This window comes from Rhinatrema bivittatum, chromosome 8, assembly GCF_901001135.1.
Source record: "Rhinatrema bivittatum chromosome 8, aRhiBiv1.1, whole genome shotgun sequence".
NCBI lineage: Eukaryota > Metazoa > Chordata > Amphibia > Gymnophiona > Rhinatrematidae > Rhinatrema > Rhinatrema bivittatum.
Genome location: NC_042622.1, coordinates 156,300,903 through 156,326,662, shown reverse-complemented (window position 1 = coordinate 156,326,662; position 25,760 = coordinate 156,300,903). Strand labels below are relative to the sequence as shown.

The 25,760-nt window shown below is 43.7% G+C and overlaps 1 protein-coding gene across 1 annotated transcript in view; it reads right to left on the bottom strand.

The window, feature by feature from the left end:
- Positions 1–25,352, bottom strand: part of TOR4A (torsin family 4 member A) — a 91,810-nt gene extending 66,458 nt beyond the window's left edge. Inside the window, exon 1 of the mRNA XM_029613248.1 lies at positions 24,687–25,352. The gene's annotated coding sequence lies outside the window, so the exon portion shown is untranslated. The remainder of the gene's footprint in view (positions 1–24,686) is intronic.
- Positions 25,353–25,760: the final 408 nt, after the last annotated feature.

Sequence of the window (25,760 nt, the reverse complement as noted above, 5' to 3'; positions counted from 1 at the left end):
TAAATGTAAAAACAAATGTATATTAGAATGGTGATACTGGTGGCTACATAATAACAAACGTAACAAACATGTACATACCTTTAAAGGTATGTACATGTTTGTTACGTTTGTTGAATATGCCTGAGACCTTTCTTTGTTGAATATGCCTGAGACCTTTCTTATTCATTGCTCTACTAGTGTCTAGCTATTGAGAAGTCATGTACTACCTTTAAAGGTATGTACATGTTTGTTACGTTTGTTATTATGTAGCCACCAGTATCACCATTCTAATATACATTTGTTTTTTACATTTAGATTTGACTGTACCCTTAATCCACAGTTCCCCCCAGGTCTTGACAACCCAATATTTAAGAGTTGGTATAAGAAAGGTCTCAGGCATATTCAACAAATTTTCATTAGAAATACCAATGTTCTGCATAGCTTTCAAGAGTTACGTGACAAATTCTCTTTATCACATAAAGACTTCTATGTGTATCTCCAATTGGAATGTTTTAAGACTTCTCAATAGCTAGACACTAGTAGAGCAATGACAGATTTTCTAGGTGACAAAGCAAGGAGAACATCTGTGGCCCATTATAATAGAGCTTTAAGCAGAATCAAGATCTCTGAAGAGCTCACAGAAACCTATGCCAAATGGCATAGCTGGCCAAGCTTTCTATTGAAGAAGCAAGAATATAAATACTTCTTTAATCACATTCATGATATTACAGAGAATGTGATACTCAGAGAAACACAGTTTAAATTTCTACATTAATTTTATCTATCCCCAGACAGGGCTTTTGAAGATTAAGATCAGCTCTTTGGCAATTTGCCTTAAAATGTGGTAAAGAAAGAGGAACCTATATCCATAGGTTTTGGACCTATCTTGAAATCCAAAAATTCTGGGATAAGCTGAGGGTGCTTTGTTCAAATTTACTTGTGGTGTTCCTACCAAACAATCCGAAAATATGGTTGTTTGGAATATATAATGAGGTGAGCCCAGAACTGGGTCCCAGTAAAAGGCTGTTAATAGATAAAGCAGGCTTAATAGCAAAGAAAATGATTTGGTCAATTGGATAGAAAAAGATAGCCCGAAAATAGCTGGTTGGCATTCTAGAATGGTTAAATTACTTACCTTTGAATACCTAACAGCAAAGACACTTTCAAACAAAAAATATACTATTATGTTGGATGAGTGGCAGGTTTTTTTTTGGACTCCCTCTCTTCTAATGTAAGTAATGTAATATTGAACGTGTATATTTCTAATTAGTAACTGGAGCGTTAGGGTAGTAGAGGTGAAATATTGGAGTCTTTACCCTAAAAGAGAAACAATATGCAGTCATTTTCTTATCTTGGTTCTTATAAAAGCCTAGTGGGTTTTCCCTTAAGAAATAGTTTATAAGTCTAAAAGTAGGAAATTGATCAATAAAGGGTGGAGGACGCAATGGGGAATTGCAGTTGGGCTAAGGTATTGCAGGGAAGAGGGGAAATATCAGGAAACAATGAGGATAAAGAGGGTTTGTTTGTTTTTTGGGTGGGGAGTGGAGAAGTAGCCTTCTGGTTAAAGCAGTGTGCTATGAACCAGAAGACCAGGGTTCAAGTCCTGCTGTCACTCCTTGTGACCTTGGGCAAGTCACTTTACCCTCCATTGCTTCAGGTACAAACTTAGGGGGTCATTTTTCAAAATGCGGTAAGGTGTTTTCGCATACGTTAAGGGCTTATCGCATGCGATTGCACCATATCGTATGGTGCGATGCAAATTCCAAAAATAGGAGGAGGTAGGGGCAGAGTTAGCCTGTCTGCAAAGAGCTATTGCACAGCCATAACACTGATTTTAACTACACCTCTTTCAAATGTGTTAGGCTGTGTGATAAGGTTTCATTGCATTTGCAATGTCTCCCATAAGTCCGATGAGAGAGAGAGAGAGACTTGCTATAGTGCCTCCTCCCTAGACAGGTATTTGTATCCCTATGGGAGGCCCACCTAGTAACTCGAGGTGGGGATTAGGAATGAGTATAAGGGGTTGGGGGCCACTTTGATATTCAACATGAGACGTACGAACAGAACAGTGGTCTCTTGTGAAGATTTGATGGCCTTCGGAGTGAGGAAACTCACTCCAAGATGAGATTTGGACAATGTTCTCTCCACCTAGCTTGATGGACACTCTACCTGGGCAACAACAAGCTAGGTGGAGAGAACATTGTCCAAATCTCATCTTGGGGTGAGTTTCCTCACTCCGAAGGCCATCAAATCTTCACAAGAGACCACTGTTCTGTTCGTACGTCTCATGTTGAATGTCAAAGTGGCCCCCAACCCCCTACACTCATACCTAATCCCCACCTCGAGTTATTAGGTGGGCCTCCCATAGGGATACAAATACCTGTCTAGGGAGGAGGCACTATAGCAAGTCTCTCTCTCTCTCTTTCTCTCTCTCTCTCTCTCTCCATACTGAAACAGGCTGTCCAGAAACATTGTGAACTGTGATATATACTGGCAATGTAGCACCAATTGGGTTAATAGCGCAACTTGCACTAAGAGTGTGTTGCATAGCTGTTATCGCACTTTGCGATACCTTATGCTAATAAGCATGTGTAACACCCCTTTTTGGTATCGCATGCGATACCGTGCGATATTGGAAAATGAGGCCCTAAGGAAGATGTAAGAGAGCTACTCATGCCAGAAATGCTATTCAAAAGTGATGATTCTGCACAACTGAAACAATTGTAGTAAACCTGGAAGATGTACTAGGGCAAATTGACAAACTAATATTGACTGGGTAAATGTAACATCAGGACTTGCTAGAGACAAAGTTCCTGGATGTAATAAATGACTGCTTCATGGAGCAATTTGTTCAGTAACCAACAAGCAAGGGAACTATTTTAGATTTAATTCTTAGTGGAATGCAGGATTTGGTGAGAGAGGTAAGGGTGGTGGGGCCACTTGGCAACAATGATCATAACATGATCAAATTTAAACTAATAACTGGAAGGGGGACAATAAGTAAATCTGCAGCTCTAACACTAAACTTTCAAAAGGGAAACTTTGATAAAATGAGGAAAATAGTTAGAAAAAAACTGAAAGGTGCAGCTGCAAAGGTTAAAAGTGTTCAACCATGGACATTGTTTAAAAATACAATCCTAGAGGCGCAGTCCATATGTATTCCATGCATTAAGAAAGGTGGAAGGAAGGCAAAATGATTACCGTCATGGTTAAAGGGTGAGGTGAAAAGGCTATTTTAACAAAAAAAAACATCCTTCAAAAATTGGAAGAAGGATCCATCTGAAGAAAATAGGATAAAACATAAGCATTGCCAAGTTAAGGGGCGGATTTTAAAAGCCCTGCTCGCCGGCGCGCCTATTTTCCATAGGCCTGCCGGCGCGCGCAGAGCCCCGGGACTCGCGTAAGTCCCGGGGTTTTTTGTTGGGGGCGTGTCGGGGGCGGAGCCGATCGACGCAGCGTTTTGGGGGCGGGCCCGGGGGTGTGGTTTCAGCCCGGGGCAGTCCGGGGGCCTGGCCACGCCCTCCGGAACTGCCCCCGGGTTGCGTCTCGGCATGCCAGCGGCCCGCTGGCGCGCGTGGATTTACGTCTCCCTCCGGGAGGCGTAAATCCGTGGACAAAGGTAGGGGGGGGGTTTAGATAGGGCCGGGGGGGTGGGTTAGGTAGAGGAAGGGAGGGGAAGGTGAGGGGAGGGCGAAAGAGAGTTCCCTCCGAGGCCGCTCCGATTTCGGAGCGGCCTCGGAGTGAACGGAGGCAGGCTGCGCGGCTCGGCGCGCACCGGCTGCCCAAAATCGGCAGCCTTGCGCGCGCCGATCCAGGATTTTATAAGATACGTGCGGCTACGTGCGTATCTTATAAAATCCAGCGTACTTTTGTTGGCGCCTGGTGCACCAACAAAAGTACGCGAACGCGCAGTTTTTTAAAATCTACCCCTAAGTGTAAAATATTGATAAGACAGGCGAAGAGAGAATTTGAAATGAAGTTGGCCATAGAGGCAAAAACTCATAATAAAACCTTTTTTAAATATCTCCGAAGCAAGAAACCTGTGAGGGAGTTGGTTGGACCATTAGATGACCAAGGGATTAAAGGGGCTCTTCGGGAAGATAAGGCTATTGCAGAAAGACTAAATGAATTCTTTGCTTCCGTGTTTACTAATGAGGATGTTGAGGAGATACCAGTTCTTGAGATGGTTTTCAGGGGTGATGAGTCAGACGAACTGAACGAAATCACTGTGAACCTGGAAGATGTAGTAGGCCAGACTGACAAATTAAAGAGTGGCAAATTACCTGGACTGGATGGTATGCATTCTAGGGTACTGAAGGAACTCAAAAATGAAATTTCTGATCTATTAGTTAAAATCTGTAACCTATCATTAAAATCATCCTTTGTACCTGAAGACTGGAGGTTGGCCAATGTAACCCCAATATTAAAAAAGGCACCAGGGGCGATCCGGGTACTGGATCGCCCCTGGATTTTCCAGGCACTGAAGTCAGGTGAGCCTGACTTCAGTGCCTGGAAAAATAGTGGAAACTATTCTCAAGATCAAAATCGTAGAGAATATAGAAAGACATGGTTTAATGGAACACAGTCAACATGGATTTACCCAAGGGAAGTCTTGCCTAACAAATCTGCTTCATGTTTTTTTTGAAGGAGTTAATAAACATGTGGATAAAGGTGAACCGGTAGATGTAGTGTATTTGGATTTTCAGAAGGCGTTTGACAAAGTCCCTCATGAAAGGCTTCTAAGAAAACTAAAAAGTCATGGGATAGGAGGCGATGTCCTTTCGTGGATTACAAACTGGTTAAAAGACAGGAAACAGAGGGTAGGATTAAATGGTCAATTTTCTCAGTGGAAAAGGGTAAACAGTGGAGTGCCTCAGGGATCTGTACTTGGACCGGTGCTTTTCTCTCTCTCTCTCTACATATATATATATAAGCCCTGCCAGCCCCGACACCTGAGGGCTCAACCTAAAGGGAATGAGGGCTGGTATAGGTGAAGCTCCAGTTCAGCCTCTGCCACAGCCAGTTTTGCCAGCTGAGGATGGGGACTGGCAGGGCTCTTCCCTGAAGGTTGAACCAACTCTAGATAGATAGAGAGAGAGAGAGAGAGAGAGAGAGAGAAAAGCACCAGTCCAAGTACAGATCCCTGAGGCACTCCACTGTTTACCCTTTTCCACTGAGAAATGGACCATTTAATCCTATCCCTCTGTTTCCTGTCTTTTAACCAGTTTGTAATCCACGAAAGGACATCGCCTCCTATCCCATGACTTTTTAGTTTTCTTAGAAGCCTTTCATGAGGGACTTTGTCAAACACCTTCTGAAAATCCAAATCCAAATACACTACATCTACTGGTTCACCTTTATCCACATGTTTATTAACCCCTTCAAAAAAACATGAAGCAGATTTGTTAGGCAAGACTTCCCTTGGATAATCCATGTTGACTGTGTCCCATTAAACCATGTCTTTCTATATGCTCTACGATTTTGATCTTGAGAATAGTTTCCACTATTTTTCCCGGCACTGAAGTCAGGCTCACTGGTCTATAGTTACCCGGATCGCCCTAGTGCCTTTTTTAAATATTGGGGTTACATTGGCCACCCTCCAGTCTTCAGTACAATGGATGATTTTAATGATAGGTTACAGATTTTAACGAATAGATCAGGCATTTCATTTTTGAGTTCCTTCAGTACCCTAGAAATGCATACCATCCAGTCCAGGTAATTTGCCACTCTTGGATTTTTTTTCGTTCTAATGCAGCTCTTGTGTTCAGCAATGCACACTGGAATCCTTTCCCGTGTTTGATCAAAATAAATGAGGCAGCATGGACATACTATGGTGTATAGCAGTTCATCTGGTAATTACAAGAAATCAAAAAGGCTACTGGTACAATCTGTTTACTGTCGAAAAAGAAAAATTGCATTAAAAAGTTTTTGAATCACATCACATGTACAAAACTTTTTTTTTTTTTTTTAGGAGGAAAAGACTTCAGATGCCAAATCTGGAAAACATCACAGACTTGGTAAAGGGCAAGATTATAAATCAGAAAACTCCTATAAATTGTCTCTAGGCGATGGCCATGAACAAATTTCATTTGTAGCTATTATTAAAAAAAACCCCAGTCTATTTTGGAATTCTGGAAGCAAAAAGTTACACTCCCTATGCAGCCACCAAGGCGAAACACTGGCCAGGTCAGAGTATTTTGAATGTTAAAGTCAGATGTAGAGAAAGTTTTCCATTTTACTAAAGCCGCACAAAAGCTAAGTACAAAAGTACTTTGAGCTTAGAAGATATTTGCAATTTTTAAAAATTAAACAATGACAGCCTAGAGATCAGTAAATTTCTTTAAGGAACCATATTGATACAATAAACAAAATGTTAAAAAGGGTAGGGTTCGCATACAAATAAAAAATAGGATGTGGTGCTGTAGGCCGGTGAGCAGCTTATTTGAGGACTCTCGTCCATCTCTCTTCACAATCCTTCTTTATTTGCAGCAGAGCAACACAAATTTTGCCAAAATGAGTACTAAAGAATCTAGGAAATGCTCTATAACAAAAATGTGGGCTGACAAGGCGAAACAAAAGTCGATGGTGATGGATAAAGGTGGACCTGAAAAGGATGCTAGCAGTGCAGTGGATGATTCCTCCTCAGATAAAGAACTTTGAGACTCCTCTCTAGCATTATTGACCTCTGGGAAAACATTTAAGCAATATTTTGACACCTTTTCCAATAAGATGGCCAAGAGTACTTGCGCCATATTATCAACAGTGGTGGAAAAGGTGACTACATTGAATGCTTCTGTTAAGGAGCATGAGGAGCATTTGGAGGGCCTAGATCTCCGTGTTTGAGATTTGGAAGATGCCTACATTGAATACAGGAAGAAGATGGATGAATTAGAGAAATCCTTTAAATGTTTTGAAGAAAAAAATGAAAGATCTTGAAAATTGCAGGTGAAATCATTTATGGATTGTTGGCCTACCTGAGAAATTGAAGGGGAGTGACGCAGTAACTTACATGGTAAAATGGCTGCCGGATCTTCTTGGCCTCTCGATGAAAAACAATTGGATCAAGTTAGACAGGGCCTATAGAACACTCGCTCTGCAACCAGGTCCCCAAGGTAAACCATGGGCTATGGTGGTGCAGTTGCACAATTTTGTTGACAAGCAACATGTGTTGGACTAGGCCCGGCAGAAAAAGGAATTGTTTTATTAAGGGAAACACATTTTTATTTTTCCCGACTTTTCTGCGAGAGTACAAAAGAAGAGGCAAAGCTAGGGGGAAGTAAAACGTTGTTTGGGAAAGTATCAACTACAATATGACATGCAGTATCCTGTGAAGTTGCAGATCAAGGTGCATGGTGATCATCGGTTGTTTCAAAAGCCTGCTGACCTGGCAGATTTTCTCAAAATCTTTGATTCTTTGGCGATTGGAGGCAAGAAGTTGCAGACACTGCAATCATGGAACGTATGTCTCACACACTTCATGATTCTTTACAGCAATACGTGTCCATTTGGGGGCGTATTGGAAATGGAAAAATGCTTCTTGTGCAGAGGAGTAGTTGGATTTTTTGTGCTATGGGAATGCTTGGTTTCTTTTTTTTTTCTTCTTTGTTCATGATTTTGTACCATTTGTACTCACAAGCCATATGTCTTGTTCTTATCCTTTTCATACTGTTTTTTGTATGTTTTCTGTGTCATAAAAAAAATTAAAATAGGAGGTTTTTCTGACTTATGATCTTGCCCTTTACCAAGGCTGTGAGGTTTCACAGTGTTGCGATTGGCAGTCCGCGGGGCAAAACCACAGACCGCCATGCTTACCTCCAGCCTTGATGCCGCAGCAGTCCCCCCGAACGATGATACAGCCAGCTGCCGCACTCCAACAGGCCTAATGCTGCCTGCTGCCGCCGCCAACTGCGCTCAATGTAACCTCTAGGCGCACGCGCATCTGCCTCAGATTTAAATGGCTTGCGGTGAGAAATCCCCTGCTGCACCCACCTGTGATGTCACTGCCTTCAGCTTTTAAAAGGGCCTTGCTCCCATCAGTCCACACCTCGGCAATAGGTCGACTACCTCTGGTAGAGCAAGTTGCTCAGCGTGGTCCAGGTCTTCATTCCTGGTCTTCATCTTGGCAGTCCCTGGTCTTTGTTCTTGAGTTCTTTGACTTCATCCTGTGGTCAGTTTTCCATTGTCTTTGTCCAGTGATCAGTCTTCATTTCTTCAGTGTCTTCTCCTGCCTGCCTGCCTATCCGTCCTTCTTCCCTCGGATGGATATCTGGTTCTGACATCAGCCTGCTTGACCCATGACTACATTTGAACTCCGCCTGCCTCTGACCACTGCCTGATTCTCGACCATGTCTGAATACTGCCTGTCCTGACTGCTGTCTGTCTCACTATGCTTGTGCTAGACCCTGCCCTGTGACTCGTCTGCCTTCACAGATCTCCACCTTATCCTCAGAGGCCCGCGCCTAAGTCCTGCCAGCCCCGACACCTAAGGGCTCAACCTAAAGGGAATGCGGGCTGGTATAGGTGAAGCTCCAGTTCAGCCTCTGCCACAGCCAGTTTTGCCAGCTGAGGATGGGGACTGGCAGGGCTCTTCCTGAAGGTTGAACCAACTCTACCTCAGTCCAAGGATCCATGCCTGCAACACACAGATTTGGCATCTGAAGTCTTTTCCTCCTAATCAAAAAACATTTTGTGCATGTGATGCGATTCAAATAATTATGGGTGCAATTCATCTGGCAATTTAAACATTCCTGGGAGTATATATCCCTTTGGTAAATTGGGATGCTCAAATGTAGAAAGGATGCTAGCCTGAGGTGATGATACTTTCTTAGCATTACTAAAGCGAGAATAATGGTTCATTTACCAATGGAGAACTCAAAGCTATACGTGCCAGGCAAAGTGTTAAAAACTATTATAAAGAACAAAATTGATGATTGAGGGGGCACTAATGGAGAGTAGAACAAGTAAAAGTGATCAGTGTTTACTCTTTCTAAAGTATAAAACTAGGGGTGTAATTCCCCTTGCAGCTAAGTGCCTCCAACATAGCATCCTGCTCTGTGCCGCATCCAAGGGCCTTGCATTGTACTTCCTGTACCGGGAGCTCTTTTATAGGCCGTGCTATCACGGCCTGGGGGTGCTGGCTGATGACATGATATCTTCTTTAAGTATATAAAACAAAGTTCTCTGCTTCCAGCCAGCACCTCAGCAACAGGTCTCCTGCCATGGTCTTGCCTTGTCTGGTTCCTGCCTTCCAATGTTCATGTCTTGTTCAGTCTTGCCTTGCTGTGTTCCTGCCCTGTTTTCCTTGCCTGCCTCTCCTCTCAGCCTTTCCTTGGACTGTCCTTCTGTTGCTGACCTAGACCGCCTCTGACCTTGTTAGGTCTCTGCCTGTCTCGACCTCTGCTTGGACGCTGATCTTAATTGATCTTTGCCTGCCTTGACCATTACCTGGATATTGACTCTGCCCTGCACATTGCAAAGTATCCGCTCTCGCTTAAGTCCTGCCAACCCCCAGAATCCAAGGGCTCACCTGCGGAGAAAGGAGTTGCTATAGGTGAAGACCAGTGTCTTGGGCTTTGCCTGTGGGTGTGACTGCTACTATCTGTTGAGGCCTGATCCACGTTATACAGGTCAAATCATGTCAACTCAACAACGGATAGGGCTCACATTCCCAAATTTGTTCCAATGAGACACATAATGAAGATACTAGGTCAGGGCTTCCCAAAGTTTTACCCAAAGTCACCCCATTTTAGCACTTGAAAATTCACATGACCCCAGAAGACGATGAAAAAAAGTCAGTGGAGGTGTCTTATCCCTCAATAACTCCACTTAAGCTGATCCCTCTCACTCAGTCTTCACCTAGTCTGGAGGACCTGCTTTCTTGATCTCCTCCCCTCCAGTGGACCCTCTTTCTTAACCACCACCTCTCTAGCTGATCCCATCTTATATCCTTCATTTCCTTAGTTCCCCAACCCATTCCCTCTTTCATCCCCACCAGCTGATCCTCTCATCCCGCAAGACCTTCTTATAACCTCAACTGATCCTCTGTCAACCCTTCTCCCATTCATGCCTCACTCTTATCCCCCATTCCCTCTAAACTCCCAGGCTTGCCTCCTCCCCTTCACCCCTTCTCTCAATGCTGCCCTCCCCCCTCCCAGTATCTTACATCCTCCAGTTGATCTGTTTTCATTCCTCCTCTCACCCTCTACAGCCAATTCCTCTCCAGCTGATTCAACCCTCAAACCCCTTCCTGCATCTGATTCCTTCCTTTGAACACCCCCCTCCTCCAAACCTCTCAGATCATGTTCAGTGGCACTATTTTTCTATGGGACCCAGACCAAAAGTGGATGACAGCTGGTGAAGAGAGAAGGCAGTCTGATACCAGGTGCAACATTTTTCTTTGGGGTAGATTCAGTGGTGGATGAGAGAAAGCGCATTGGCAAACTCCACTGGCCCATCCATAAAGCCCATCCTTCCACTTTTGGTTGGGCCCAAGTCCAATAGTGATCGGTAAGTGGGAGAAACATTGGTAGTGTAAGTCAGCATGGGGCCTGTGAGCATACAAGCTCACAGACCCTATAGTATCCCTGATCCCTTGAGCATTGGCTTCTTGTTACCACAGAAATTCATGGTAGGGCCAGGACAGTGCAGGGCCTGTAAAAGCATGCAGGGTCACAGGCCACACGCTGACTTCCAAGACTAAAGTTGCTGCTAGGGATGTGAATCGTTTTTTGACGATTTAAAATATATCGGACGATATTTTAAATCATCAAAAATCGTTAGGGCCACGATACAATACCAATTCCCCCGATTTATCGTCAAAAATCGTAAATCGGGGGAAGGGGGAGGGCAGGAAAACCGGCACACTAAAACCCCCTAAAACCCACCCCCGACCCTTTAAATTAAATCCCCCACCCAAATGCCTTAAATTACCCTGGGGTCCAGCGGCGGTCCATAGCTAAATCGGGGGAAGGGGAGGGCAGGAAAACCGGCACACTAAATCCCCCTAAAACCCACCCCCGACCCTACCCTTTAAATTAAATCCCCCCCCAAATGCCTTAAAGTACCCTGGGGTCCAGCGGCGGTCCGAAACGGGCTCCTGCTGTGAAGCGTGTTGTCTTCAGCCGGCGCCATTTTGCAAAAATGGCCACCGCAAAATGGCGGCGGCCATAGACCAACACGATTCGACCGCAGGAGGTCGCTTCCGTACCCCCGCTGGACTTTTGGCAAGTCTTGTGGGGGTCAGGAGGCCCCCCCAAGCTGGCCAAAAGTCTCTGGGGGTCCAGCGGGCGTCCTGTGAGCGATCTCCTGCTGCGAATCGTTTTCCGTACGGAATATGGCGCCGGCCATACGCGTATGGCCGGCGCCATTTTCCGTATGGAAAATGGCGCCGGCAGGAGATCGACTGCAGGAGGTCGTTCAGCGGAGGTCCGGAACCCTCGCTGAATGACCTCCTGCAGTCGATCTCCTGCCGGCGCCATTTTCCGTACCGGCGCCAATTATCCGTACGGAAAACGATTCGCGGCAGTGAAGATCGCTCCCGGACGCCCGCTGGACCCCCAGAGACTTTTGGCCAGCTTGGGGGGGCCTCCTGACCCCCACAAGACTTGCCAAAAGTCCAGCGGAGGTCCGGAAGCGACCTCCTGCGGTCGAATCGGTGTTGGTCTATGGCCGCCGCCATTTTGCGGCGGCCATTTTGCAAAATGGCCGCCGCTGAAGACAACACGCTTCAACAGCAGGAGCCCGTTTCGGACCGCCGCTGGACCCCAGGGTACTTTAAGGCATTTGGGGGGGGGATTTAATTTAAAGGGTCGGGGGTGGGGTTTTAGGGGGATTTAGTGTGCCGGTTTTCCTACCCTCCCCCTTCCCCCGATTTAGCTATGGTCCGCCGCTGGATCCTAGGGTAATTTAAGGCATTTGGGGGTGGGGGATTTAATTTAAAGGGTCGGGGGTGGGTTTTAGGGGGTTTTAGTGTGCCGGTTCACGATTTTAAAACGATTTTCACGATATTCTAAACACCCAAAACGGCAACGATACGATTCCCTCCCCCTCCCAGCCGAAATCGATCGTTAAGACGATCGAGGACACGATTCACATCTCTAGTTGCTGCTAGTTCCTGAAGAGCACTGCTATTTGAGGAACTTGTGACCCTAGCTGAAGGTTTTGTGACCCCATTTGGGGTCCTGATCCACAGTCTGGGAAGCCCTATACTAGGTGATACATTTAAAGCTAATAAGAGACAATATTTTTTACTCAACACAAAGCTAAACTCTAGAACTCATTGCCAGAAGATGTGGTGAAAACTGTTAGTGTAGTTACATTTAAAAAGGATTTGAACAAGTTCTTGGAGAGAAAGTCCATAAACCATTAAGGTGGAGTTGCAGAAATCCACTGCTTATCCTGGGATAAGCAACTTAAAATCTATCTACCCCTTGGGATCCTACCAGGTACTTGTGACCACTGATAGAAACAGGATACTGGGCTTGATGGACCTTTGGTCTGACCCAATATGAGAAATCGTATGTTCTTATGCAATTTCTCATAATCCTCTTGGAATTGAACAACTTTGAATAATGTCATATCATCAACAAATCTGATTACCTCACTGACTGTTCCCATTTCTAGGTCATTCATAAATATGTTAAAAAGCAGAGGTCCCAGTACAGATCCCTGGAACCCTCCACTATTCACCTTCCTCCACTGAGAAAATTGACCACTTCACCCTACTCTCTGTTTTCTATTTTAACCAGTTTTCAATCCACAATAACATTGCTTTCTATCCCATGACTTTTTAATTTCCTCAAATTCTCTGATGCAGTACTTTGTCAAATGCTTTCTGAAAATCCAGCTACACAATATCAACTGACTCACTTTTATCCATATGTTTATTCATGAGTGAAGCAAAGAATTCATTTAATCTCTCTACTCTGGTCTTGTTCTCCCTTTACTGCCTCTTTTACCCCTCGATCATCTAAATGGTCCAATTGACTCCCTCCCAGGCCTTTTGCTTCAAATGTACCTGAAATAGTTTTTACTATGAGCATTTGCTTCCATAGCATGTTTCTTTGCAAATTTTGCCTTTGCCTTCCTTATCAATGCTTTGCATCTAATTTGCCAGTGATTATGCTGTTTCCTGTTCTTCAGTTTTCATGAATCCTGCAGGAGAGCATGACTGCTGCTTTGGAGGCTATTCAAAAACTTGATCCAGGTTTAGGCTGAACCTTCCTTTTCACTTTTTGTTTTTGTCTTTCATGCTGATGGCCTCTTGTTGGAAACTGATGCTCTGGTGAAAGCAGAGATAGAGCCCGGTAATGCTGGAATTGCCAGAAGGGGCATCGCTGAAAAAACAAAAATTTACCTACTGTACCTGACTATAACTCGTCTTGAGCTACAATGAAAAGGTGAGAGCTAAATACGCATAAATAAAATAAATGTGACGTACGGATGCCTTGAAGTGGACTATTTTGTTCCCTTTGAGAGCGACTGAACTGCTACATGTTGCTCCGAGGCAGGGGATGTCCAGTAACATCGTGGACATGGTTGCGCAAGCTGCTGGCCTTCAACCAAGCCATCCAGCATGCTTCAATGAAGGCTGATGAGGAGCAAGAGGTCATGTCAAATGCTTCATATAATGATCAGATAAGATGATGTATGCACTCCTCTGCATCGAGGAGTGGCTGTAGGAATGCAGAGCTGCTTCCCCCAGGAGGAAGAAATGCCTTCAGTTTGTGGCATACATTGATGCTAGATGCCTTGACAGTGTTGGGAGCTGGTATGTCAAAAGTGCCAGGAACCAGTGCATCAATGGCACCGTTCTTTCTATTAAATAGCACTGAAAAGTGCAGCGAGCCAACGTAAGAGTTGAAAAAATTAGAACAAACAATAATAGCAAGAAATATCAATTAAGAAAATCACAGAGAGAAAGGGTACACATCTAGGCTGGAGCTTGGATGAAAAAAATACAGAGGCTCACAAGGCAGCACGCATGTGGGAATTCCTGCACATGCTCAGTCAGAAGGGTCCATTCGGTGCCATTAGACGAAGACACCCACATGTCATGGCTAATTCAGGCTTGCTTGTCAAAGAACTGGAAGTTTTTCTCTTTATATTATAAAAATGTTCAAGGCTCCCAATAATCATTGCATTGCATCTGTGTATGCACGAGGCCATGACCTCACCTGGATCAGAGGGAGGAGCTGCAGGCAGTAAGGCAGGAGTGCTAACATCCACAGTGCGGGGCCAGAGAGTACAGCTGCGGCGCTGCGCAGGTACAGGAAACCATGATGGGGATTCCTAGACTCAGTCAGCCAAAAGCAAAGCAACCATGTAGGCAGCAGAGCAGCTGGTGGGGATTTCCCAGCAACAACAGCAAAATGAAACAAAAAAAAAAAGACTCACTGACAGAGAAAGAACTGGTGGGGTTTCCCCGAGCCCCACCAGCACAGCACAGAGAGAAACACTGCAGGCAGCAGAAGGGCTTTCCCAGATAATGTTGCAGCCCAGATGGGAGGGACTAGGAAAGGGGCAAGTAGTGGGAAGATTGAAAGGGGAGGAGGCTGGGGTACGGAGCAGTGGAAGGGGGAAGCAAAAGGGGAAGGAGCAGTGAGAAAGTGAAAGGGGAAGGGGCAGTGGGAGAGGGAGAGGGAGAGAGAGAAAGGAAAAGTGGTAGTGTAAAAGTGGAGGGGAGGGGAAAGTGTGAGTGAAAGGGGAAAAGAAAGGAGGAAGGGGAAGGAGAGTGGGGGTTGGGGAGGAAGTGGAGGAGTAGGTGGTGGTTTGGAAGGAAAAAGGGGGAGGAGTGCAGTCCCCTCAAGACACCTCCACTGTTCTCCCATGCCCACACCCTCTACTCTCCCACCCACACACACACTCCCACCCTCTCTCCATACATACATACCCCCACACACATGCGCACCCCCACACACATATCTGCATTTCCACCCCAAGACACACCCCCAACCTCCAATTCCCTCCCACATGCACAGCCCAACCTCCCCCAACTCCCCTCCACACACTCATCCCCACCTCACCCCCAATTTCTCCATCCATAAAACCTCACATGCCCAGCCACTCCTAGACATGCGCACACAGCTTGTTATTCTTCAACATGGACCAGTCACTCACACCAACCCATAATACATACACACAACCCACTCCCTACAGACTCAGAGGGAGGAGGGGAGTGGAGAGGCAAAGTTTTGAAAAGGAGTGCGCACACACACACACACACCATCCACCATCAGGTCCCCCTTGACCTGCAATTCCCGCTCAAACATGGCTAGTCCTATTAGGGAAGCTTATAAGGGATCTCTACACGCCCCTCCAAACAAAGCTGTGCATCGAACAACCATGCCATACCCCTGGACCTACGACAGGAATCTTGTCTTCTGACTTTTAAAAAAAAAACTCAAGACATGGTTATTCGGTCAAGCCTTCCCTTGATCCTAGACTATCATTGCTATAGCATAGCCATGACACAGATTAAACGTAGGCCTCCCAAGTTCCTACCACTTACATAACTGTAATTAGTTATCGAATTCCTCCCCCCTGCTTTTCCAGTTCCCAGTTGTATTCCCTTGTTTTATTGTAACTTTTTCTCCTTCTAGGTATAGTTTAACATGTACTGTTATTGTTAAGATCTTTGTTCCCTGTAAACCGATTTGATTTGTATCACGAAAGTCGGTATAAAAAAAGCTTAAAATAAATAAATACCCCAGCTTACTCACCCCCAGACAGGCACACAATCCCAGTTCATCCCTAATACCACTCACACCAGCCCCATAAACACACACTTTTGTAAACCGCTTAGCCCGACAGGTCTCTGCCCAATTTTGCGGTATATAAATCCTTTTAAATAAAAAACTTCCTTTCATCCCCCCCAAACACAGTAGGGAGGGGGAGTCTGTGAAGATTGCAAGGGGGAAAGTGTCCATCCACCAACACACACTCACTCTCGCTTTCCCACAACAAACACACACAAGGGGGGAAATGGGGAGTGCAGCATCCAGACACATTCACACAGGGGAGGAGAGGGAGGGTGGGTGGAAACGGAGGTGGGTTCCCCCCCCCCCCCAACACACACTTCACTCACCTCCTGATACTACTTACACATCCACCACTCACTACTACAACACATACACACTATTCCTAGACAGGTGGGGAGGAGAGGAATAGGGGGAGAGCATGCAGCGTGCAAGGGGAAAAAGCGCCCATGCACCACCCACTACTCACACCCCTACACCAGCCCAACAAGGCAGACCTCCTACATGCACCCCAGCCCCACCTTCACACACCCTCTGCAAACCTTCTGACCTACACCCTTCCCCACTGAATGCTCACACACACACACACACACACACACACACACACGCACCTACTCCCATTCTTCCATCCCCAAGGGAGCCAGGTACACGCCACTGATAATGTACACATCCAGCTAATGGAATCATAAAATTCACTTTTTGAAACTGTCATGCAGTTATCACTCTTTTTCCTTAACATCCAGGTATATTCAGTCAAGTGGGGTGCAGAATTTTAAGGCTCTCTCCCCACCCTTCCTTTCAATGCACACATTAACTGATGGAAAGAAATTTACATTTAAATGTGAACTGAAAACCTGGCTATTTAAGAAGGCATATGATGTCAGTTGAAATAGTGAAGGCGAACTTTTTATGTTACTGATTTTCTAGGAGTTATGCAATGCTTGGTAATTTTGTTTTTACCTTGTGTTTATTGAGTTTATTTTATTTTATTTCATTTATTAATCTTATTTTGTCTTATGTATGTTAAGTTGTATGCCATAAATGATAGAGGCTTCATTGTATGTAAAGAGTGTCCATCATACAGCGCCTTTGCAACTGGAAGCTTATACTGAGCGAGCTTTTATAGCGCTGGGAAAAAATTCCGCTAAGCTTGTTCAGTATAAGCTTCCAGTTGCAAGGGCGCTGTATGATGGTCACTCTTTACATACAATTGAAGCCTCTATCATTTAGCGGAATTTTTCCCATTTAGTATTGATTCAAGTGTTTCTGCTACTTTCGGGATAATTTTACTTTCAGAAAGTTGTATACCATTGCAGGCATCGTTTGGAAAGACGGTATGCAAAACATGTAAAATAACGAAAGAAATAAAGACATCAAAGTCACTTGCCCTATCCAGCTTGCATTTTCCACTTAGGCACAAACAAGGATTCTAGAGCAGAGAGCCCACTCATAGGGCTGGTGAGCGAAGCAAGCAAGCAGGGGCACAGCCCCTCTGCCTCCAGGCAGGCTCCACTTCACTTATATCAAACCAGACAAGTGTGTATCTCTCCTGCTTTTATAAACCTCCATTTCACCCCCATGGTAATGTGTCCCACTGTTTTTGTTCTTTTAGGGTCTAACTGAAATCTCCCTTGCAACAATTTTAGCTTGTTACCTCTTGTCCTGTTCAAGGAAAGACGGCAAACAATGAATTGATCACCATCCTCTGCATAATGCCTTTGGAAGTATTTAAATATTGTTATCACTTCTCAGTCTTCTCTAGGCTAAACAAACCTAACTCCTTCAACATATTCCCACAGAACACATTGTCTGGATTTATCTTTTTGGTTGCTTTTTCCTTGACTTTTACAAAAATCTTGAAGTTAGTCTTGAAGTGTGGTGCTCAAAACTGGACATGGTACTTCAGTAACTACCTTAACAAAGTTGTGTATTTATTTATTTATTTATTTATTTATTTATAGTTTTTTATATACCGCCGCTCATCAAAGATATCACGTCGGTGTACAATGAACAGGAACTTACGCCGGAGCGTTATACATTTAACAGGATTAAATAAGCATTATACATTTAACAAAAGCAAGAATATATATATTTAAACATAAAACAAGTAGAATCTTTTAAAACAGAACTATCATTTAGGATTAACTGAGCTGAGTTAAACAGAGCTGGAAAGTAAAGGGATTTTAGGAAATTAGGTATGAGGTTAGGGACAGGTTAGGAGGAGATGGAGTTATAATTAGGAGTGATAAGAGAGGGGAGAAAGCGCTTCAGGTGCAATTAAGAGCAAAAGTATGGAATGGTATTTACAGTAAGGACATAAAAAAAGGGGAAATTAGAGATAGTGTAGAGAAAGGGGGTGTTGGGTAAATAAGGCAGGGCATAAAAAGGGGAAGAAAGACATATATATTTCAGGTATAGGCATGTGTAAATAACCATGTCTTGAGTTTTTGCTTGAAAGTTTTGGGAGATGGCTCAAGGCGCAGTTCAGTGGGCAAGGTATTCCATAACAATGGGCCAGCAAAGGAAAGCGCTCGTGCTTTGGTGGAGGCATGATTATATATTTTGGGTGAGGGGGTCTGTAATGTGGCGAGGTATTGATTTCTGGTAGGTTTAATAGAAGTTTGAAATTGCAGTGAATTATTAAACCATTTCATTTCAGGATTGTGGAGGGCTTTATGGATCAGTGTTAATGTCTTGTACTGTATGCGATATTGAATGGGGAGCCAGTGAAGGTCCTTCAAAACTGGCGTAATATGTTCCTTTGAGTTTGTGTTGGTAAGGATACGGGCTGCAGTGTTTTGCAGAATTTGTAAGGGGCGGATGGCATTTTTAGGTAGGCCTAGGAGGAGTGAATTGCAATAATCTGTTTTGGAAAACAACATGGCTTGTAAAACTGTCCGGAAATCAGATGCGTGAAGCAAGGGTTTCAATTTTTTGAGTGTATGTAATTTGAAAAAACATTCTTTAAGGATTGCACTGATAAATTTTTTGAGGGTCATTTGGTCATCAATAATGACTCCTAGGTCTCGGACTTGGTGAGAGAATTGTATGTGCGTTGGTGTTATAGGTAAGGTAGGCGAAGTATGTAATGGAGTAGGAGGAGATATGATCATGAGTTCTGTTTTTGTGGAGTTGAGGGCAAGTTGTAAGGAGGTTAATAGATTGTTGATAGCAGTGAGAGTAGTGTCCCAGATTTCAAGGGCTTTGGATATAGATTCTGTTACTGGAATAAGAATTTGTACATCATCAGCGTACAAAAAGTGTGGAAGTTTAAGGTTGGCGAGGAGATGGCAAAGCGGAAGAAGATAAATGTTAAAAAGGGTAGATGAAAGTGAAGAGCCTTGCGGGACTCCTTGCTTCAGGGGGATTTCTTTTGATAGGTGGTTGCCAATTTTGACTTTATAATTACGATTGGACAGGTAGGAAGTAAACCAGTTATGAGCGGTACCAGTTATTCCAATCTCTTGTAGGCGTTGGAGGAGAATTTGGTGGTTAACGGTATCAAAAGCCGCTGAAATATCCAGGATTACTAGAAGATGTAGTTGATTTCTATCTAGGCTTTTGAGAAGGTAATCAGACAGTGATAAGAGAAGAGTTTCAGTACTATGTAATTTACGAAACCCATATTGTGAGGGAGAGAGGATTTGGTGTTCTTCTAAATAGTCACTGAGTTGACGGTTGATAGTTTTTTCTAGGATTTTAGCAATAAATGGGAGATTAGAAATAGGGCGGTAATTGGCAAGGTCTAATGGGTCGAGCTTAGGTTTTTTTAAAGTAGGTTTAAGGATAGCAAATTTGAGAGAGTTGGGTACTTGTCCAAATTCGATGGAAGTATTGATAATGTTAGAAATGGGGCTGGCTATTAGATCAGGGACAGTGAGTAGGAGTTTTGTGGGGATGGTATCAGACGGGTGAGAGGAGGGTTTAGCTTTTTTGAGCAGGGATTCAATTTCAGTTGTTGCTGTGTTTTCAAAGAATGTTAGCTGAGGTGCAGAGTCTTTTGTGTGACAGAGGTTATTGAATTGGGGCATGTGGGGATTATGGGGGAAGCGTGTCATGATTTTGTTAATTTTGTCCTGAAAGAAAGAAGCCAGTTGTTCGCATTTGATTTTGGCTTCTTCTTCTGGTATGATATTTGGAGTGAGGTTAGTAAGTGAAGTGACATATTCAAACAATATTTTTGGATTGAATTGAAATTGATGTATTTTACCAGCATAGAAATTCTTTTTTGCATTGTTGATCATCTCACTATAGTTTTGCAGGGAAGTTTTGTATCGTGCAAGTAGAGTAGGTGTCGGTTCTTTACGCCAATTTTTTTCAGCTTTTCTAAGGGCTTGTTTTAGGTCTTTTAGTGTGGGAGTGTACCAGGGTTTTTTTGTATTTTCTGAGAGGAGAGTTTTTTTGTAATGAGGGGGCAAATGTTATTAGCAACTGAGAGGGTGTATTCATTCCATGAAGTTAAAGCAGTGTCAGCATTTGATAGATCAAGGTTAAACTGGGTGTTGGATAGAGCTGTGGTAAGCTCGTCTCTATTGCATGTTTTTCGGTATTGTATAGTGGTAGAGCAGGTTGGGAGGGGCGGCGGTCTTTGAAGAGTGTTGGATGTTCTTATGATATAGTGGTCAGACCATGGGATGGGTGTGCATGATAGAGAATCAGTTACGAAGTGACGGTTTGTAAAGATGAGGTCGAGTGAGTGACCAGCTTTATGTGTGGGCATGTTTATGATTTGCTTGAATCCTAGTGATTTCATGGCTTCCAGGAAGGAGGAGCAGCTAGGTGTATGAGGTGTTGTGTTGACATGGAGATTAAAGTCTCCTAGGATAATAGCTGGGGAGTCAATAGAGATATTTTTAGCTATATATTCAATGAGAGATGAAGGGCTGTTGTTAAGAGTTCCAGGGGGAGCATAAATGAGGCAGATTTGTAGAGAGGGGGCTTTGAACAAGCCAATTTCTAATTTAGCTGGAGGGGGGATGGGTTGGAGTGTGAGTTTGAGTTGTTTGTTGGTGGCTAAGAGAATGCCTCCACCTTTCTTTTTTAATCGGGGGATGGAGACTATATCGTATATATTGTTGGGGAGCTGGTTAAGGAGAACATTATCAGTGTCTTTCAACCATGTTTCTGTTATTGCACAGATGTCTGGTGTTTCGTCTGAGAGGATGTCGTTAAGTATAGAGGTTTTTTTGTTTAATGATTGTGCATTGAAGAGGATGAGTGTGAGTGCTGTGAGGCCGATGATTTGAGTGAGTGGTGGGGAGATCATGGTTGTGTGAATGCTTTTGAGGTATGATCGTTGTCGTATGGCATGCGGTGCAGTAGGTCTATGTCTATAATAGCTGAGTGTTGGGATGTTTAGCATATTGAGGCTGCACAGGTAAAAGTGAATGTGTATTTGTGTGTTGTATAAAGTGAGGTTGTATTTTGTATTGAGTGTAGCAGTCAGTCAATTGCAGTAGATGAGGGCTGACAGAGTGGAGGATACCAGGAAGCAATGTAACTTACCTATAATTAAAAGGAGGAGGGGGAAGGAGGAGCGACGTAAAGGGGAGTTTGAGTAGTAACATTAGAGTTAAGTAAGGATATGTAGAAGAGTGTTTAAGACTCTAGTTGCTTTAGGCCTTAGGTGCTGTTGTATCCAACCAACTCTAGGTAAAGACAGGACTAATCTAGGTAAATACAGGAAATATTTAGAAATATTTAGAAATATTTCATGGAGTTTGTGTGTGGTATTATTAATACATCCCAGTACAATGTTTAACTATTTTTATAACAGCATTTATGTATTTATTTTACAACCATGCTGGAGAAGATGACAATAAAACATTCAGAATAAAAATTCACAAAACACTGCTGACTCCTATTCAGTTTGTGGACTACCACAATCGCTGGCTATTTTCCTGTAGTTCTGCGGCTCAGCCATTCCCGAGTTGGTATTTTTGCATATACTGGCAATTATTCATTCCTAAATGGCACACCTTGTCATTGTCCTTGATTAATGTCACCCTGCTTATTTCGGATCATGTATCCCATTTGTTAGTATTATTTGGAATTCTAGGCCTGTCCATCAAAGTGTTGTCAGCAAGTTTTCTAAGTGTGCTCGCAATACCAACCTCCAAGTCATGAATGCAAATACTGAATAGTGCCAGAGCCAGACCCAGGACGGAGGGGCATGTCCACACATGTAGACTCTGAACTTGTCCCACCACCTTTTTCTGCAAGGAGGGGCAGTAAAGGGCACTAATCATTCATCTCCAGCCCACGGCTTAGGCAAAAGAAAAGACGGAAGGTGTGAGAGAAAAATGGAAAGCGAGAGCAACAGAAAAGAAGATGGAGGGATGGAAAGTACAACAGGAGAGATGAAACGAATAAGGGAAAAGGAAGAGGAGATGGAGGAGTCAGACAGCTGAAGGAAAGCAAGGAGAAAGGAAGAATAAACTATAAAAGGAGCAATAAAGGAGAGAGGATGAAAGAAGAAACAGGGAGGAAAATATCTGACTTCAGTCTTATGTGAGAATATTTCTGCAGAACCAGAGGAATATCTTTTAAAAGAACTACAGGTTTGGTTGTGCTCTAGGCAAGACTGGATTTAAGAATAAGGCACCCATAGGCAAAGGACTGTGGTGGGAGGTTCACCCCCAGAAATCAAGGATTAGCGGGGAGAAGACCAGTTTTGGGGCACCTTCAGAATGTTGTTCCCTAGCCACTTGCCTCTGACTAAATATAGCTCTGGCTCTAGGTGATGAAGTGTTTAGTTTTATTTGAGAAAAAAAAACTCTTGTAGAAGTAAAAGATTAAATTATTTTTAAAACAGCTTTCCAGAGAAAATGCAGCTGAGAATGAGAGCCAAAGATAAGAAATTGGGTTTTCCTGAGTCTCCAAATAAGACAAGAAGGATAGCATCCACACAACTACACATGGCAGCATATATGCTCATATATGGCTACATATAGATGTACGCAAGCATTTTATAACCAGCGAATATCATATTATAAAATACACTTATGTTTACCCTGGGACATATGCACATACATAGGCTTATGCACAAATAAATGCAATGCATTGAAAGCACATATTTTATCCATCTATTAAATGTGTGTGTGCATGTATTTTATGCATGAAAATGAAGTCAGTGTAATCTAAAACACCAGTTTTCCCCGTTCTTTTCCGGCTCAAACTGAACTCACCCTCCTAGTTCACCCAGACCTCTCACCCAGTCAGTATTACACAATAAACACATTTCTTGTCCCTTATGCCAGATATATATATATATATATATATAAGTTAGAAAATATACATGTATGTCTTAGAAGAATAACTAGCCTAGGTAACCGTTAGCCCCACCCAGGAATTCCCCTATACAATCTTTTTACTTATGTGCACATAAGTGAAAATGCGCACATATTTTTCACTTTCATAAAATATCCAATACCTCTGCATATGCTGTTTACATGCATAATGTTTTAAAATTCCATCTGTCACCAGAAGTAAAAAACACTTGTGCCAACACATTTTACATTCACAATCCACCGTTCTTCCCAAACCTGTGAGGTATTTTGAATGTCTTTTACCGTGAATTTTCAGAATTAATACACAAAATGTGTGAATGCCTGACTAGTAGAACATTCTCCTCACCAGAGATTCAAAGACATCCACCTAATATTGCATGGATTCTGTACTAGGAATCCACCCTATGGTATGAATTCAGCACAAACAGCTACAGAGGTGGGGGGCGCAGCTGTGACCAGAGTCACCCACAGAATAAATACAACAGGAAGAACTAAACAGAGACCTCAGGGGAGGAGACAGCAACAATGTGAGACACTCAAAATATGAATACAGTATGAACAGGCTAAGAGAGACATCAGAGAAAAAAAACCAGCAGCACGAAGAGATATCCAGAGTATGAATACAATATAAACAGAGACCACACCACAGCACCAGAAGCCAACCAAAGTATGAATACTGCACGCCCAGCACACAGCCTGAAGAGTAGGAGTCTCCAGTCAGGAATGGAGCCCAGGTCTGTTGCTTGGCATTACACACAGCTGCAGGAAGAAGAGGTTGCTTGGAGTCACTGAATATTAACTATTACATCTCAGGACAAGTATCTGCCATATAATTTTTAAAGTGTCTATTATGCAAAATAAAATGATCTGCCAACAAGGGACTCCAGCACTGCTGAATTGTGCATGACAAAAAATGAGCATGCAAACATCATGCTCAAGAGTAAATCAGCTTATAAACAACGCTGCCGGGAAAGAACTCAAGTTCAGTAGTATTGGGGTGACCCCAGATACATCAGTGCAGAACTGACTTGCTGTCCAGCAAGCAAAGGGAGCTCACATTTCACTGTTCTGTCGGACCCTACTCGAATAAGGTGAAACGCTGAAAAATGGATCTCATCCATTCCATGTTCCTGTCCGCACAATTCCAACACTACTGACCTAAAGAGAACTTTAAACAGTGTCCTCCCGATTCCACACAGCTTGGAGGAAAACAGTTTTACCTCTGCTGCTGCGTGGTGGAAGAGAACACAGCCTGACTTTCCTTAGCTAAGCTGGATGTACCCTGCATGTTTGCTGCATGGCGCTTCCAGTGTTTATAAAACTAATGTTGAGTGTCTGCCAGCCTCAAACACAAACATACAAGGCACATGCATGCACTGTGATAGAGCAGCAGAGCACAAAATAGAAAAACTCAAATGCAAAGATGGTGAGAAGCAGATGGCCCTCTGAAGCTCATCTCGCTGCACAGAATGCTCTGGTGGTGAGGTGGGGGAGGGGGGTGAGACGTGGTATCCTACAGGTTTGCCATGTGCATTCAAAGAGAAAGCGCACACGTTATGTTAAAGTCCTCTAGAAAGAGCAGAAAAGTACAAGTGAACATGAGCAACCTCTTTCAGCTACGCTCCATGGTTGATTCCTGCTCTGGGTAGGTTCCATAGCTTACCAGAGAGCTGAGCTGCTCCTGCCGCTTTCTGTGCAACTTCAGCTGAGCTCAGGAGAATTTCAGACTCATCCTAGTCACTGCTGGTGCCGAGCAGAAGGTCTCCCAGTGTCCTGCCACACAGAAAATGCGCTAATGGAGGAAGAAGAAAGCCGATAACGAATTTCATCCTCTCCCCACACCACAGGAGGCTGCGATGGAGGGGGAGATAGAGGCTTCAGTTCTGCCTCTTTCCTGAGAGATCCGATAAGCCACAGAATGCAAATCATCTGTAAACAGAGCAGGAGCCCTTCTTCCAAACACCTGAAACCAGCTAATCCAGCTGCCTGCTTCTTTCTGGCTCTGCACATGTAAAAGGCTGGAAGACCTTCATCGTCTAATGCTTTGGCAAGATTTATTTCTCAGCTGATTATCGTTAATAAACTGATATCTCAAAAGAGTGACCCGAGAACGGTTTGCAGAAATACAGCAACAAACACATAGTAAAAGATTTCCTAATTAAAAAAAAATAGTAAGAAAAGAAAGTGGAAAAGTAGAGGTCAGAGACAGGGAGGGAAACAGGGCCAGAAAAAGCTGGAGGGAAACAAGAAACCTGGAAAGAGAAAGGAGGGGAGACTGTTTGTGAAGGGACGAAAAGAGAAAGAAGCCCAAGGAAAGAGAAACAGGGAGGAAAGAGGGAATGGGGAAATAGAAAAGAATGCAGATATGAATGAGTTTCCCCTAATCACCCCCTCTGGCTGGCTCCCCTCCTCATTCTCCTTGCCCCTTCTCTTCCATCACCTTCTCCCCACCTGCCCTTGCTCCCACTCTGGAAGACTGCAAGGGACAGCATCAGATATTTAAGGGGAGCAGCAGCCACTTCTTGATCTAACAGCACTGTTTGCATTATGGGAAATGTAGTTTAGAGAGCCCCACAGTAACTACTGCAAAATGAATCAGGAAACCCAGGGATTTTGAAACAAGTGTGTGTTAACTCCTGCGCTGATAGTCCCGGATAGAGATTCTCAAACATAATCATCAACAGTATACTTCCCTTTATGGCAAATCACATTAATCTCCAGGATTCCCTGAGTAGAG